The following is a 17,753-nucleotide window of genomic DNA, read 5'->3' as shown; positions in this document are numbered from 1 at the left end:
GGGAGATGGTGTGGCAGACAGTACTTTTAAGGAGAGTGACTCTTCTTGTGGAAGCGTGGTCAGAGGGGCTAGAAAAGCAACTTTCAATCTAAGTTTTCAGAGGGCAAGAAAGTGTTAGAAGGCGACAAACAGTTTCAAATGCTGTCACCATACTATTGGTTAGGAATGGTAGGTGATTATAAGTGATTTCAAATAGCTAAAATTTTTTTCTTGGAGAGAGCACAGAGGGTGTGGTTAGGCAATAGTTTCATTTTGTTGATAGTGCTGTGAGCCTCTTTCATGTAGGGATGCTTTGGGAAAGGGATTGTGGATGGATGGGCTATTTTGTTTTCCAGTAAGGGCACGTTTTCTCCTAATTTTCTCATACTGAAATGATTGCTTAATGGGTGTGGTGGTGATTGTTGCTAGCGTTGTGTTTAGTGAAACTTTTAAAAGTGGTTTGAAAAGCTGGTTAAAGTGTTCTTAGGAGTCTTTGCATGTCTTATCAAGAGAAATCAAAGTCTACTTTTTATGAAATCTAATACAGTTGTCTGCAGAGGGCAGGTGGCAGTAGGCATAGTGGTGTAGGTTTTAGGAATATGAACCCAGCCATGACGCATGCAGCATGGTTTTGTCAGACCGGAGGCAAAAAAAGAGAAAACGTTACTCTTAAAAGAAGGAAATGCAGTCACAAACTGTGTATATCTCTAGTTTAAATATAATGAAAAAATAAATTACAGAAGATCAGAATTCTGCTCTCTATTCTCAGAGACTTCCTCAAAGAATTCAGGGAATGCTTTGTTCTGAGGTATGTAGAAAATAGATATCAGAGAAAGGAAAGTGCCATGAACTCCTTATCAGATAGAGAGAGTGGCCAAGGGAAGACCGAATAGGAAACTTCTACCAGTTCCCTTAGTTTGTTACAAGAAGCAAAGGCATAAATAATGTTTCTGTAAGCAGGCGCTGAAATAATGGCCAAACCAAAACAGGATGGAATTAAAGTGGAAGGGTGGTAACCTTCAGAGCAAGAATACACACCCCGCTACAGATGGTGCACTTCCTAAAAGGTGACGAAAGACAGAAAGCCATAAAGCTAGCGCATGCTGAAGACACAGGGGCCTGAATGAGCATGACATCCAAAAACACATCCCGAAAAGATTAGCCTTCCAGCACTGAAAAATGAGGAAATTGCTACAGTAATGATTACAGCCTCCCAAGGGATGCTGGCTCCTATGTTGTCTTCCCCCTCTCTCCCGGGTACCTGCTATTCCTAAACACGCTCTGTTTGCCTGGGGTACCCTGTAGAGCAGCAGCATTTTTTTCTAGGATGGCAGCTCCAACAGGTTTCCTGGAGGCCTCCTGCCAAACCTTTGCTCGGGGCTAGCCCTGGGTTCTTCTCTTTAGACATGGATGGTGTGTTTTGTGCTGAGCCAGACAAAGAGGTCCGTGCTGCAATGAGTTGCATGTGCAACGCTGGGAGCTGCGATCACTCGTCTCAGGTATATCTGAACAGTGTTGGCTCATGTTTCCTATTAGCGCAAAATAATAAAAATATTATTATTATGAAAGTCAGGCTCAATGACAGCCTGAAATAATGAGGGAAAATTCTTGGCTGCCTAACAAAGTTCTCCTCTGAATAGCATAAAAGTGTTTTTATGTCAGTTACTGTTTTATTCTGAACACAAACTGTTCTCTAGAAGTAGAGGGAATTTATTGTTTTGCAGTGACTCAGTATCACATTAGCTCAATAACACAGGAATTCTTTAATTTCTAGAAGAAAAATCTCAGTCCAAGTTTTGAAAAAATAAACAAACCTAGAACAAACAAACAAAATAGCCCCTCAAAACAGAGAAAACCAGATTGTGGCCTTTTGGACTTGCATGCTGCTTTTGTTCAGTATTCTACACCTTGAATTTAATTGATAATCTATAGTCAGCAATCTCCCTTGCTTTCCCTCAGCTACACACACAGTGTGGTTCACATAAAAGAGTTTTAACTCTTTTTTTTTTTTTTTTTATTAAAGCAACACTGAAAACACATTGGAGAATTAGAGATTTTGGATAAGAAGACACCATTTCTGTACACATCATGTTTAATACAGCAAATAATCATCCAGGTGGAGATGCTGGAGCCAGAAACCCAGCTGTGGCTAGAAGAGGGAATAGGAACTGCTACAGAAGAACTTCCAGAGAAACTACTATTTTTATGCCACCTCTCAAGGTGGTCTTGGGTAGGGCCATGTTAAATACAGCTGGATTATTGTCAGCTCAGACAGAGTGGTCTGAACCTGGAATAACTTCATTGACTTCAATGCCTTCTGGGCTGTACTGCTCTGTACAAAATGATACAAGGTGTGCGGGAAAGAAGAGAGAGAGCCATACTGTCAAGTCAGAGAAGATGCCTGTTTGCCTGGGGAAAGTGAACCTTGAGTTCTTCTACTGGGGTATGTGTTTAACAGCAGGCCATGCAAACTGAAGAGAGCACAAGACCCAATCTTTGCCATTTGAGTTGGCTTCTCAGCTCAAGAACTAAGGGCGGGCAGGTGGCAGCGAGCCTGTTTTTCAAAGGCTGTGGCTGGTGTGGTTCCTGTTAGGTACATTCGGGTTTACTTGTGAATACTTCACTGAATTAGTTTCGTGCAGAGCTGAGCCCAGCATGCCATCTAGTATTCCAGTGCCTTCATTGAAGCAACTTTTCTCCTTTCGGCAAGGAGGTGATAGTCCGTCTTGACACAAGGTGACATTTTGTTTAACACCAAAAAAAAAAGAAAAAAAAAAGAGGCCCAGCTTGGTTCTGCTTTATTTCAGTCACCTCCTGTAAGATTTGTTAATAACCACATCCACTTGAAGATGCATCCTCCTCTCAATTACAGCTGAAAATGCCATAATACCGGCTTTGGGATCATGCATCAAGGAGACCTGAGCGTGAGCTTAGTGTTCCAGAAGAGATGAAAACCAACATGCAAAAGCACTGACTTGATCCGTATGAGTGGGAAGGGTGCAAAATATTGTCACCCTCTTCTCCCATTTGCCGGACTTAGCCAAATCAGTGAATTGACCTGCTCTACCGCAGTAAGCAAGAAAAGACAGTGAAACAAAAGAATGTGAGAGGGTGAAAAGACGGAGACAAACTTCTCTTTTTATGGCACATATTTCTTCACTAAATCTCTGAGCATGCCTTCCAGTTAACAGGGTCTTCAACCTTCCCCTCGCAAGTCTGTCCAGTTCTCCCTACGTTAGGTAAGTGCCAAATCCCATATTCTGGCTACCCGACTGTTCTTCCATCTTCGGTGTGGGATCCAGGTTGCATGGGCTGTATCTTCTCAGGGATAAGTCTGTGGAAGGTATTGAAGAAGTTGAAAGCATACCTTCTACATAATTAACACAATCAGTAAGAATGAGCATTAGTATTCAATTGATTTTTAGGTTATTTCTGCTTACTCTAGGACATTGCAGTTTGGTGCAGAATTCAGAACAGGTCTGAGGCAGAAGCCAGGGAATGCTGATGTGAAATGAAGTCGAAGCAGAATACAGTCCTGATAAATGTAACGGGCAAAGTTCGTCCATTTGTTCCCTACCTTATGCTTGTGAGTCATGTATCAGTGACTCAACCACCAGGTCTTTCTTCTGATTGGGGTCCATATGCCAACTGGAACCGGCTGCCTTTTCCCATGGACAGGGTCAGAAGAAAGTTGAGAATTTTAAATTTAGATTTTAGACTGATCTGAGCACAATGACTAAAATATACTGAGATTATATTCTATTTTATTTCATTCACATTTTTTGCAATGGAAAAATAGGGACAAATTGCAAACACATTTTACTGGAACTATTGTTTACCTACTGTAATGTAACCTTTATGTTCACACAAATCTACCCTCGTAGCTCAGAGCTGACCACTTTATGCTGTGTGTATGAAGCATCAAGTCAAGAGATTGTTTTCCCAGGCATAAGAACGAAATGCATTCATAGTATCAGTATTAAAATTCAAACCTGTTCACCAGTGTGCTCAAGAAATTAATTGAGAATCTTACCAGCACAAAACTGATTTATGTAAAGTTTGCCAGTGTGTTTACTTAGAGAGGATTTTGTGCATGAAATCTCCAAACAGGACTTAGAAAAATGGGAAGCTCATCTCAGGAATGGCTTGGGGAGATGAGGGGAGATATGATAGCAAGAAAAAAATAAAAATAAGAGAATGAAATTTGCTCCTCATAATTTGTTTTAAATTAAAGTGTAAAAGCTTGGGACCTGTATTCTCAAACAAATCTGCCACAGGACCTGATTAGCATCTTCTGAAGGAAAAAAAATCCTTTTCTAAGATAATACAGTTTATGCATTATAATTAATGCATTTAAGTATGTGCCTTCCTTAAGGGCAGATACTATGTTAGCAATTAGGGTTTTAGCATTTTTTGCAAAGAAGGCTGCATCTCATTGCACAGTCTTTTAGACTCACGTTATTCTTTCATAAAGAAACCAGTTATCTTGTTTATGGATTCTGGAGAGTGCAGAGCTGGAAGCATTAAGTATTTATGCAAATGCTTGAAAGTACACCACTGGAAATCCAAGGTCTTTCTGTTCCTTCTCATTTTCTTTTCTTTTCTTTTTTTAACTGTTTTTGTTACACGCAGAACGTTACATCTCTCTTACAAAAGCAAGCCAACAACTGATTTATAAAAACTATAGATTGTAGCTCTCTCTGAGTTTTCACTCAAGCGTAACTCCTAACATAGGATCTTTCCCTCTCAGATATCCCAGTAAGTACATTTTAATAGTTAAAATAAGAAATCACAGCACTGGTATAAAACCAAAATAACTTTTTAATATTGATTATGAAGAAATAATGCCTTATATTACAGTGTTAAATTTGTATTTAGTGTCTCCTGGCAGTTACAGAACAAAATAGAATGGGATTAACTGCTCTCAATTAATTCAACGTGGCTTTTCGGCTGCCATCAACAGAAGCAGAGTCAGAACCAAGGGGAGTGCTTGTAGCCATCTCTCTCTCACTGCCCAGTCTCTGAATTATACTAGATACATTGCTGACAACTTAGAATTGCATCTGAAATGTCACAAGTAGAAAAAGCAGCGGCAGTAAAAGCTGTTTATACAGAACAGATGCATCCCTGCAAATTTACACCAGGGTGAGTTTTATACACTTGTAGACCTCAAAACAAGCCCAGGAAAGGTCATGAAGCTGAGTTAATGCTCATACATGCACACTTCTTAGCCCTGTGCTTCCACAGCCATCCTATTTGCTGCCCGTCAGTCCTTATCTGCCAGAGCACAACCAACAAGGGGAAACACTGAAAACAGAGAATGACACTGGCTGTCCACAGGCAGAGCTGAACGGGGCATGCCCTTGGCGTGGGGTCAAGGCATAGCTCTGCAGAGCCACCCCAGGTTTCCCTAGCTGCTCTGACAGGTCCTAGCTGAGGAGCTTGTGCCTGGGGCCTGAGCCAGCATCGACTGAAGGTCAATGGGTATCTTTTCATATGTCAAATGAGACCACTGATATTTCCTGACTGAGTGTACCGCACCTTGGAGCTTACATTTAATGCATTTTAATTAATTAAAAAAAATATTCACATTACAGTGGGACTGCTACCCATCTCTAGAGGTCTGCATGAGCCAGAAGTGCACGCTAGCACATTCAGGGTTTCTCAGTAAGGAACTGGGGGCTCCTGCAGTCTCTTTCCTCATCCAGCTTATTCTGAGTTTTTCCTCCTTGCAGGTGCAACTGCAGAGACTGAGAATCCCAGTGTCCTTATTCACACTCATGCTGTAAAAAACCCAAATCCTTCCAGGAGCTCGAGGCTCCAGTTCATCTCATATCATGTAATGATCACCTTATAATCAATGGAAAGAAAGAAAATCCTTCAGGAGCAGGGTTTATTCCATCCTTATGTAGAAGGCAAAAACTGGTCAGATGAGACACACTCTGAAGAAGCGTATTTCTTTCCACTGTCTATAAAGGCATACATTTGGCTGAGATGTAGATATCTCTGCTTTAAATTTCTGAAGTTAAAAAGCTGAACGCCATCCTGAGTGACTTCAGCGGGCATTGGATCAGGTCTGCTACGTGGATTAAGAATGTGCATTTGAAGCTGGTATCTTTTGTTTATATTTGTTCTTAATTTTTTTATACCACTGTATGGTTTCAGTGCTTAATAGCCTTTTAGAAGGAGAATGCTCAACGTAATATAACTGTGCCTGGTTCAGTGATGAAACTGCAGAGCAGACTTGGCTAAACCTAAAGGTCATAAGGACAGTCTGTAATCCCTTGTTTTCTACTTCACAGTCTACAGGTTAAAAGTTTCAAAGAGGGAGGAAACAGACATAGTATCATTTGTGATGGCCAATGACCTCTGTGAATAGTAGAATCAAAATGACATTTTTGATAACCACCCAAAAGATTAAAAAGTGTTTTGCTCAGACTGTTCAGTAAGTCCTCGTGTTCAGACAAAAGTCCTGTTGATTAGCTCTTCGACCATTTGAAAATAAGCAAGAATCAGAAATGAACTATGTATCTGGCAGATACTTGAAACGTGAGTAAATATGCTCGTGGACAGGAAACCTAATGTTTACAGGATCAAGTTTTTAATTTGGAAAAATAATACTATTCCCAGGGAAAAATAATCAAGTATTTCTACTGATAACATTATATTCTCCAGTTTGTTGAGATGGAAATTCCATTTTACTTACTCAACAACTGCACATAATGCAATGGTTTTCCTAGATAGCTGTAATAGATCAAAACTTCCTTAGATAAATATATAAATGAGAATTTATCTTAGTTACGCTATAGTAATTTTCATCCTGTATATAACAGCTTTTTCTTGCATTCCATGTCTGTAATTGCCTTTTCTATTTTATAGTATGTAGTAAATTACTTTTTATAGTCAGGTACTTTCATTTAAGTGAATTGCAGTTTTATCATTATATTGCAAATGTGCATTAGACTTCACTTTCCTGCAGGTGAGACCGTTTCTGGCCTTCCCTGAGAGAGGCTGAAAGCTAATGTCTGTTGATTTAGGTGTTTCCCTGCTTTTAGCCATGGTCACATACAGCCAAATAATTGTAATCAGCCTTCTCCTTTGTCCACAAGCAATGGTCCTTGACGCTCTGGAGGTGAGGGCAGGCCAGGTCCTCCTCCATTATTAGGGACATGTGGAAGTGTCATATACTGCAGTTCACACACGGTGCTGTATGTGGGCATCTCCCAATCTCCATAGAGACAAGCATCCACGTAAATTCTCACCTGCAAAAGGGAGCTCTTGAAGAAACCTGCCAATATATAACTGGTAAAAAGGTTTTTATTTTTCTTTCATTGATTGACTCTGTCAATGAAAATTATTCTGGCTAGTTAGCAGGGAGCAGTGGTGTAAGGTAAAGGAGGAGACAGTACATACTCTTCACTGGTATTGTGAATGAATGTTTACATTTGCAGTTTCCCGCAAATGTTAGGGATAGAAAGCAGCCATTTTAAATATATTTGTAATAAAATAGTGGAGTTTATTGTTAATGGTCTCTATTCCTGTGGCAGTCTGGGAGTCTATTTAAGCCCTAAACTTGACCTGGATAGTGCAGCTGTGCATGTATATATGTATATATAGATATACACATACATATACACATATCCATATATTTACAGTGTTTCTGAGGATACAGAAAAGCATTCTGTTGAAGTCCAGATTTTCTAGGCTATGAACTTGCTAAGTCAGCTTTGGGTACTGCATCTGAGTTTTGATGTGGCAACCAGATAAGTAAATGTTGTGGAACAGGTGCAAGGAGGTGGTAGGTTTAAAAATCTGAAGGTTTAATATGGGCTGCAAGACGTCATGGCCATGGCTAACAATGTGATCATCACTTCTGGAGTTCTTGGTGTGGTGTTTCAAAGCAAAAAAAGGCATTGCTAATACCTCATAAAGAAGGAAGGGGTTTAGAATAAGGTACACAAAATACTTTAAATCTGGTTAACAGTCTCCTTTGAAGGTCTATTTGTTGGAAATTGTATATCCCACTTCTACAATCCCCATGCTGCCTTCCACTATCTCACTCTATGCTAAAGGGAGAGAGACAGAGAGACGTTCTGCAGCTATGACTCTGCCATTAACAGAAAAAAAGCTATTTTATAATGTTTGCTGCAGCTGAGGAGGCAAGGATTTATGGCTGCGGTGAGAAGGAAAGGGCAGTCAGAAGGGCTGCGGCTCCCCCACCAGCCCTTTTGCAGTGCACACCCCCAGCCGTGCGCTATGGCTAGGTTTGCACAGACTCCTTGCTCATGTTATGGTTCCATCTGCCCACAAATGATGCGTGTGTTATAAATGAATTAGCATAATCTTACATGTTATAGTTCCTAGGGAATCCTTGACCACCCAGTAGCTTTTACGAAGTTCTTTTTGCTAGGCCATGCTTTTCCTCTTTGAAGGAAGCCAATAAGTTAATGTTCCACAAATTATTGAAAGGTTTTTTTTCTGTGATTGTCCTTTGAACTGTCAATGGGAACGAAGAAGTAGGTGCATGCGTTAGTGATATTCATAGATTTCAGGAACGTAGAATCTACTTGTGAAATTCAAGAGGAGTTCAGATAAATAGAGAACTTATTACCTCAGCATAGAAAAATGGGTAGAAGTTGAATGGAGGTTATAGAATGAGATAGAAGTATCGATAATTGTCTATTGTTATGTCAGGAAATCAAGGTCCTAACCTGACATTTCTGTTCAATACTGTCTTTATGAGGAAAGAGGATCTCTGTTTCCTCTAATGCTGTGCTATTCCAGTCTTTCTCAAATGTTCTTTTACTTACAAATAGAGATACATGAAACCACTGGATGATCATAACATTCTCTTCCGGCCTTACAAATCTATGAATCTACTTAACTGTGGTGAAAGACCCATAGGGCATATGTGCTTTGCTCTCCCAGGTGCTGCGTTGTGAAGTGAATACTACATTGCTATACACAGCAAAGAAATCCCAGTATGTTGTTGCAACATGAAATATCGCAGACAGGCACGCTGACACATGAAGATACTAACAAAACATCCACATGAAGTTCCTGTTGGGAGCACTAGTGTCTGAAAGAAGATAGTTCATGTTTACGTTGGAGGGAAAAGGATCTTGATTACTTAAGAGCTTCCCCTAATTAAATCCAGCTTAAAACTTACCCAGCTTAAATCTCACCTAGATAGTCTACTGCATGCTTCTGTCTTTTCTTTTTGCATGGCAGAAGTTAACAAGTCAGATTTATTTGACAGATTACATACGAAATTTGATGTGGACTGTATGTGTTTGGGGGAATTGCATCATTCCTTTTTAAAACTGCAGTATTTGCCAAAAAATGAGTGGTTTTTTGAAAATGTAGGAAAGTAATGGGCATTTCAAGATATTTCCAGATCTTGAGATGAGCTGTGTGCCCCAGAGGAGTTTCTCTTAGAAGAACTCTTCTGAAATTTATATTTCCATTCAAAGCCACATAATCACCTGAATACAGGGCTGAGGACCTCTATATTTTGACAAATCAATGGTTGGTTCTTTCTGCTGTTTGTGAACCACCATGAAATACCAATGAGGTTCCCCGGGTTGTTCATTTTTTTGTATTTGTGGGCCAAACAATTTTAACAAGCTGCTCTGGTTTATTGAAATTTTATAAATTTTAGAAGAATGTTTCGTTACTGTATACAGCATGTCTGGAACTCAGTAGTTTCTTTTAACCTGATTTGTCTCTATTACTACAGTAATCAAAAATATTATCATAAGTTAGAAGTTCCTTTTTCTAATAAGACATCGAAATTCTATGAGCAGAAGGGGTGATTAAGCAAATAATTGAGAGTTATTCAAGCAGAGTGAAAAATCTTTGAGATCTTTATGGAGAGAGACAGCCTGCCTAGCGAATTACGGGTTATAAATGAAAATTTTTTTCAAAATACCTACATGATTCCACTATAAGTGCCAGAGCCAGCAGCGGTGCTGGCTTGGTGACTCCCTGTCCCTGCTTGCAGGTGTCCTGTGCTCAGCTCCCCTCTTTGGCACCTCTATGCTGAAGCCAGGCCAGTCTGAAAAGACAAGGTACCGTTTTATGTCGCATCCTCACTTAAGCCTTTTACTTTATAGTGAACTTTATATAGGGTCCATCCACATACCACTGTCTTTTCTATTCTTTCTATTATATTAGAATCAATTGGCCATGGATGAAAAGGCAAGATTTTTGGGAGTGTTGTTTGCTCGGGGAGTTGTTGGAAATGTGTTTAAAATAATGTCAAGTGGTTTCTTTATGACCAAGTCAATGGACAAAACTGAGATTCATTCAGACAATTGTGAAAAGTATGTTTTATTTAGAAATCAAATGTTTGCAAACACCTTGAAAGCCTTCAGCTGTATCTGGAGTTCTGCCTATTGCCATGTGAGAGTGGTGAGAGTGGAAGTTGTCTAGGAGTGATGTAGCTGTCTCACTCACTTTTTGTAGGAGCCAGCCCTTGGCTCTGCTTTTGCCAATCCAGTAAATTAACATAGGCATAAACTGCTGCATCAAATAATTTTAGTAAATGTGCTGTTTAATGGGATCATTAGCTACAGCTGTAGCATAAAAAAATGCAGCCTGTTTGCAATTTATTTTGTGTCTCTTCAGAGAATGAAGGAAACAGTGACCTTCATGCTGACCCTTTCCCTAACCTTATCAATCACTACTGGAAACCAAAACGTTGCAGCTAGCTCTTAATAGCGCAAGAGATTCATCACCTTCTCCCGGTTCCCTTCATCGTTCACTCTGTACAGTCTCTGGGGGGTAATCTTGGACAGGACTGAAGCTTTCACGAGTAGGATTGCATACCTGTCTGGTTTGTCACCAGGCTGTTGCAAACTGTAGCCTAGACTACAGAAACGTCTATTTTGTATGGCTTGCTGCCATGTTAAAGATAATCACATCTGGGATAACGCAGCCCCATGAGCTCCAGAAGCCCTTACCTATAGCTCTTCTGTGGTTATTTAACATCTCTGTATACATGCCAATGAAATCTTGAGGGTGGGATGCCGGGCTCTTTATCAGGAACACAGAAGAGGCTATGCTATTAGGTAAATATATATAGCCATGACCACCGGGAGACACAATGAAATATGAAAGCGCAGGAAAGAGAGCAAAAAAAGTAGACATGCAGGCAGGTTTACTGCCAGATTTAGGTGACTTATGGCTCTCCTGGTGTCTATGAGCTTCTGGAAAAGGTCAGAAGGTTCTTTCTATTTAGAAACTTGGACCCAGTGTTCAGTAAAGTGTGCTTCTCACTGCTGTACAGATAGCAAGAAAGTATAGCATTTTAGTGAGGAAATAATGAAGAGGGAGATAGTGAGGATGATCATCCTTGCTAACGGTAAATATGTTCCACGGTCTGAAAGGGGGCCAACAACTTTTTTCTTACTTCAGGGCATGGACAGAGCAATGCAACTGGTAGAATACGAATGGAGTGTCCGGAAGCCAAAAAACCCCAAATAGATGTTCTGTGAGGCAGTGCATTTACTGCGGGGGGGGGGGGGGGGGGGGGGGGGAAGGGGGGGCACTCAGATAATATGACATATAAAAGTGGTTCAAAAAGCACAAGTATAAAGCTATAGCTATGACCCAAATTTTCAGCAATTTCTCTTCATTTATGTTGACATAGTGAAACCAGAAACAAACCCTAACTTGAAGGAGCTTCAGATAGTGGAATCCTATTAATATTTTGATTATTGTAGTAATAGAGACAAATTCTTGATGTAAAATAATCTTTCTTGTATGACTCAGTTTCCTGTGATAAAAATAAATCTAATTTGGGAAATTCTTTTTGATCTGAGCGTACATTTTTGGCCATGTGAGAATGGCTGCATTTCTTGCAGCAGGCAAAGCTTGCAGTTCAGTAAGAAAAGAATTTGAATTTTTATACTAGGTTTGCATACGATCTATGCTTTCTGAAAATACACTTATATAAACTTTATATGGTACCACAATATCTTGCTTTTTATATCTAGCCAACATATAATGGAAAATTTGAAAAAAAGCCACAAGATTTTGGGAGGTCTTTAATCACTATTTGATGTAAATTATCATTGCCTGTTTTTGCCTGCTGTTCCACCTGTATACAGACATTTTGAATATTATTATACACAAAAAAATGTCTAGGCTAATCCCTTCATGAATTTTATGTGAAGAGTATTTCTTTATTTGGCTGCTGTTCTAGACTTTTCTGTGAAGAGCTGGGATCTGACGAAAGAGGAAAGAGGGAACTAGCTGAAAGTCTTATCTGCTCTTTAGTGGCATTTGTAGGGACACTTTGAGATGGGCTAGAAAGAAAGCATATATAATAGTACTATAATACCGACAGGAGTAGTGATAGCAATAACAGTAATAGAATTGCCACCAGGAAGCCCCAGCTGAGATCGTACCCTCATTGTATTTGCTGTTGCACAAAACAGCAGAGCTATTGTGCACTGTTCAGTTCAGCGAGCAAAGGTTAGTGGCTATGATGAAGAGGTACAACAAATAGTATGATTATCTGCAAAGAATATGGCATAATAGTCTTTTGTATCGTTTTGTGTTGTAGTTGTTTTTAGAACCACAGATTTGACCTCCTCAGTTTTTTATACATTACATACCCAGCACTTAAATGTTCACCTTAATATAATAAAGCATCTGGAATTTCATGGGGCATACAATCTTCTGATCAGACGCTATTGTCTTTCATTTTAAAGAGAAAGCATAGACTGTAATTATAGACCTTGGGCACATAATCAGCAACATACTTAATTGTTATCTGAACTTGTATAAAAGAGTGTAATTTTAACAACCCCTCCCTGTGGAAATATTACCTTTAATTAACCAAAAAGTATGAAGTTCTAGGGCAATTTGCATTATTTGCCTCATTTTAAGGTTAAATTTTATGCCTACACGACTGAAAACACAGTAGTAATAGCTTCAGTGAATGAAAAAACAACAAAAGAGGAGAAAATTAAATTCCACTTTACGTATATAAAACCAAGAAAGATACAAAGATTGTAATTTAGCTCAGTTAAATCAAATACATTGCTTCATTAAGTAATGTACTTCATAAAATGTAGGTAGTTCAGCTTATTTAAGTAATATAAAAATATGAAATAAGTAATAACATTCATTTGCAAAAACAAAATGGTAGGTATTTAATGAATGGAAATCCTTCTTAAAATCATCAAAATCCTCACTTTAGAAAACTTTTTATAGTTTTTTAACAGGATTTGTTAAAAAGGAAAAATTACATAGAACCAAACACTATTGATATTAAAAAACTGTACAAACAGCTAAACATGTACCTATCTTTCAGCACACAAGATAGCCCATTCATATTTCGCAAAGCATTTCAACATGCTTTTACCTTCGTAAGTGTGATATGTCAGATATTTGTCATATGGGGATATATTTTGACCTTAAATTTTGAAAAGTCAATCATGTTCTTAAATGTTTAGCAGAAGTTAGACCACATCACAGGAGAGGATTTGTTTGCCGTAATATTAAAATGAAATTGTCTGATACAAGCAGAAAGAAAAGATATTAGAAGCATCCCCCCCGATTTGCTAAGAGTTTTGGAACAGAAGGCTTTTGAATGGGTGGAGTGGCATAGCCACCTACTGTTTACATGATAGTAAACTTGAACAGGTTAAAGTTCATATATAAATTCTGAAGATCTGAAGATTCAGGGTAGCATGAGATCTATTTCAGAAGAATTTCCTTTGAGCAGAGTCAAGAATGTTCACACTTACCTTTATTAGTTGCTATTCTAAATGAAACTTCCACATAAGCAATTAAGGAAAATGAAAACATTGCAGATGAAAAATAAATGTTAAAGAACATAGAATACCTGAATATGCAGCTGCATAATTGTATTTCCAGTAAATCCAATTATCCTCCCAAATTTAATACATTTTTGCAGATTGTTTGGATAGTCCTGTAGATTTAAAATGAAATAGGGTAACCATGAAGTACCAGGAATTTCTATTTCACAGCCTCTTAAAAGTTGCCTAAAATTATAATTTCATTTAAACAAACACACTTTTCCACAAATCCCCTTTAGAATGACTACAATTAAGCAGAATTATATATTCTTTTTACAAACTGTTCAGGAAGACAGGATCGCTAAAAACTTACTACAAAAACTACAACTAACATTTTGAAAACACCTTTGAAAAATTACATTGCTCTTAAAAATATTTCCTCGGACTTTCCAAGACTACTAAATTTTTCCGTTTGACATGAGTGACTGAAAAAGGTGATCAAACTTGTTACCACCATGATGCATTAACTACCAGCACTTAACCATATTTATCAGGTTTATGGGAAAATGAAAAAATCTTTTTTTTCATTTTCATTCATTTTCATTCAAGCATCGCTTGACGGTCAATCGTCACCAAATCTTTTCTATTAGGGGCCGGGTCTCCCCGGCCCCTAAGGAGCAGCCTCTGCTCCCGTTCGTAGACGTGCCGCTGAGGCAGGCCCCTTCGTACGGCCCCTCTGGTAGAAGAAGACTCTTGCTTCCTGGAAAGGGCTGCACAGTCTTTGCCGCGTGTTTTATATCGCCTTCCGAGCAATCCTTATAAGAAGTAGATAACGTCTGGTTAAATTACACAACTGCAACCAGGCCATTAAAAAGCTTTAGGCATGCAAAACACGGCAGCAAACTGCAAGACAGAATATCTTCTTGCACTTGCATTACCTTTCTCAGTTAAGAGTACAAGTGTGTTTTTTCCCCGAGCATGTCATAGTAACTGTCTCAGAAGAGTTATGAGCTCCTTCAGCGTCTATGTCTCAGCAGTACTCATATACTTAATACATGCTTCAGGAAGCGCAGAGAGTGGATTTCCTCCTTTCTTTTGATGAACTGTAAGGATATCTGAAAGACTGACAAAAGCTGGTATCTGATAGCTCATGAACAGACTGCATAATGTTTTCCACAATATCAGACTGCTATGAATTCTCATAGAAAGGGTTATGCTCCAAGCACATACATTTCTTTTTAAATGGACGTGGCACTCCCTTCCTGTGTACTAAAAAGGCTTCCAAAAGACAATTAACAGATTCTTTCCTGTGCTACAGTGTTCCTGAGAACAGCGCTGAATTATTCCTCTCCTGGAACATGTAGTCCTTCAGGAAGGTAGAGGCAGTCGTTTTCCGTGCCCAGCATCACAAAACAGAGCTGTTGTTTGCTATGGAGTGAAACTTTTCAGCCTGCTTCATTCGGGGAATTTTTGCGCACAGATAAGTGCGTGATTTAACTGAATTTGCTCCGTTTCTTCACATGGTTATTCACAGCTGTAAATCCACTTGTCCTTTTCTGGGATTGTGTGCAAATCGTTTTGTAGTAGCCCACCTGGTATTTAGACTATTGGCTTTTGCGATAACACCTGTGCAAATGTACAAATCTGATCAAAGAGCTGAGATTAAATAATATCACAAGTGGGCAGAGATGTGTGCAAGTTTTACATAGAAAACACATACTCGAAGGGTCAGATTATGTCTTCTCAGGGAAATTTGCAGGAAGAAGGTTCAGCGGCTGTCTTCATAGTCATATATACCGGTGGAAGGAAGCACTGAAATTCCGGTCTTTAAATAGCCTTGTTGAAAATCACACTTTGTACTTAATTAAACAAAGTCAAGGTAAGCCAAGCTCTGAGTGTTTTTCCTAGATGACCTCTAGATCTACTGGCAATGTTGTGCTCTCCTGAGGGGAACAGTGGGTGTTGGCAAGACTGAAATGTCATCCCTTCATCCGAACCACTGGAAAATGCATCCCGTTCCTATTGCCGTGGCAGCCTCTGGGTATTCTGAGGGCACAAATGGGGGGCATGTGTTTGCATCTCAGCATTTCTCCTCTTTTTGCATCCAGAATGCAAATAGGTCAGGCAAAAGGGAGGGCCGTGGCTGAGGGTAGCCCCAAAACAGTTATTGGCTGGGACAGTGAGAGTAAAGTGTAGAAAGATTAAAAGCATCCAGAAGACACATTCGAAAATTGAGATCTACTTTTCTGTGGAAGACTTTCCACAGCAAACTGTAAAAGGCTAAATGCTTTGGTCATTTACAACTAAATTTAACAAAAAATTGTGTACACGCTGTTGGGATTAATTTTAAATTGTCATAGCTGCGAACAAGACGACCTAACTGTTATTTATAATATAATAACTGTTATACTATTATAATATAACTGTTAAACTTATAATATAATAACCGTTATTTGTAATAACTGGTATTTGCCATATCTGGCTGCTACACTCTTTAGCACACAGTAGATAGTTACAGTCTGTAGTGTAATATTTGAAACTCAATTTTACCACACTTGCTCCTATTTGTTACTCATTCACAGTAAGTAAACATGGAAGAATCAACACTGCCCACCAAAATGTATTTTTCCTATTTTGCATCAACTCGGCAAATATCAAGTAACAATTATTTTGTGTGTGTTGCTGCTATTGATAGAACTGTACTACAGTTTTTGTTACGCCTCTTATTCTTATAAGGAACAATATGAGCGCAGACAAAACTGGAACAAAATGATACTTAATTCCTTTTGCTTAGCTGAGGATATGGTGCCATGTAATAAAAAGATTTCCAGAGTACAAAGGTTAAAAGCATTAAAGTAGAGGAAGTAATTGTAAGCTATTGATTGCATTTAAAAAAAAATATTGATTTTATATACCAATTCACAGAAGGCATTTAACTTGACATAGTTGCATACATAGGGGATATACAAACTTTATCTTTCTGCTAACACTGTTGAACTGGGAAAATAAAACTGTCAAAGTCACTTACAATTAAGGTAGCAAAAGAACAACTTAATCAAATACAGAGCAACATACCAGCTTAGCTGCTCAAGACAATTTAGTGTTAGATGTGCACTGCTAGGGCTGCTTCCATTTGTGGACATGGCTAACAGGACACTAGAGAGCCCCTGAAATTTCAGTGATGAACCGCAGCTAATAAAAAGATGACTCCACTAAGAGGAATCAGCAGTAGCTCAGTTTTCAGTTGGCATTCAGAAAAGAATCTCAGTATTTCAGTTGAAAAGGAAGTGGGCCTCATAATTAAAAAGGAAAAAAAAAAAACCAACAAAAGCCCTCAAACCCCAACAGTGTATATTGTTGATGTTGTTAAAAACAACAGTTGTGGATATTCTTGAAACAGACTGTTAGTAAATGAAACGGCTTCCACTTGATCTCCCACAGAATGAGGAAATACAGAGCTGACCGGGAGAATGGGATGTAAACAAGAGGGTTCACGGCGCATAGGTGTCCCAAACCAAGGTTTTGGTAATGCTAAATCATCCCCTAGCTACTCGATGGCTCTCCTGCATGGTGGAAATAGACCTCAAGGACCTTGATTTTTGGCATCATTCTAACTGAGAAACAACTAGATCAATTCAATTCTACGCATCCAATTTACTCCTAAGCTGGGGACCCACTTGCCAAGATTTAGCCTGATGTGAATAAAAATGGCCGCATTATAAAACCCTCAAAAAGGCAGGTCTTAATGGGAGTGCTGAAAGACCTTACGACCATTCACTGCAACTGCCCGGCTGGGTGCCGCTCTTATTAACAGTGAGAGAAAACAGGCCTTTGGAAAAATCAGCAAAAGCATCTTTATAAAAAATGTTAATTACAGAGACACAAGATATAACATAAGAGCTTTTGGAACACAAAAAGTCACATTTAGTTCGCTTTTCAGGGATTCAAAGAAAGGCACCTGAAAGATGGAATTGAACAGAACCCTCTGGCGTTTTAAATAAA

The sequence above is a fragment of the Struthio camelus genome, chromosome 3, assembly GCF_040807025.1.
Source record: "Struthio camelus isolate bStrCam1 chromosome 3, bStrCam1.hap1, whole genome shotgun sequence".
Classification (NCBI taxonomy): domain Eukaryota; kingdom Metazoa; phylum Chordata; class Aves; order Struthioniformes; family Struthionidae; genus Struthio; species Struthio camelus.
This window is presented reverse-complemented; position numbering follows the sequence as displayed.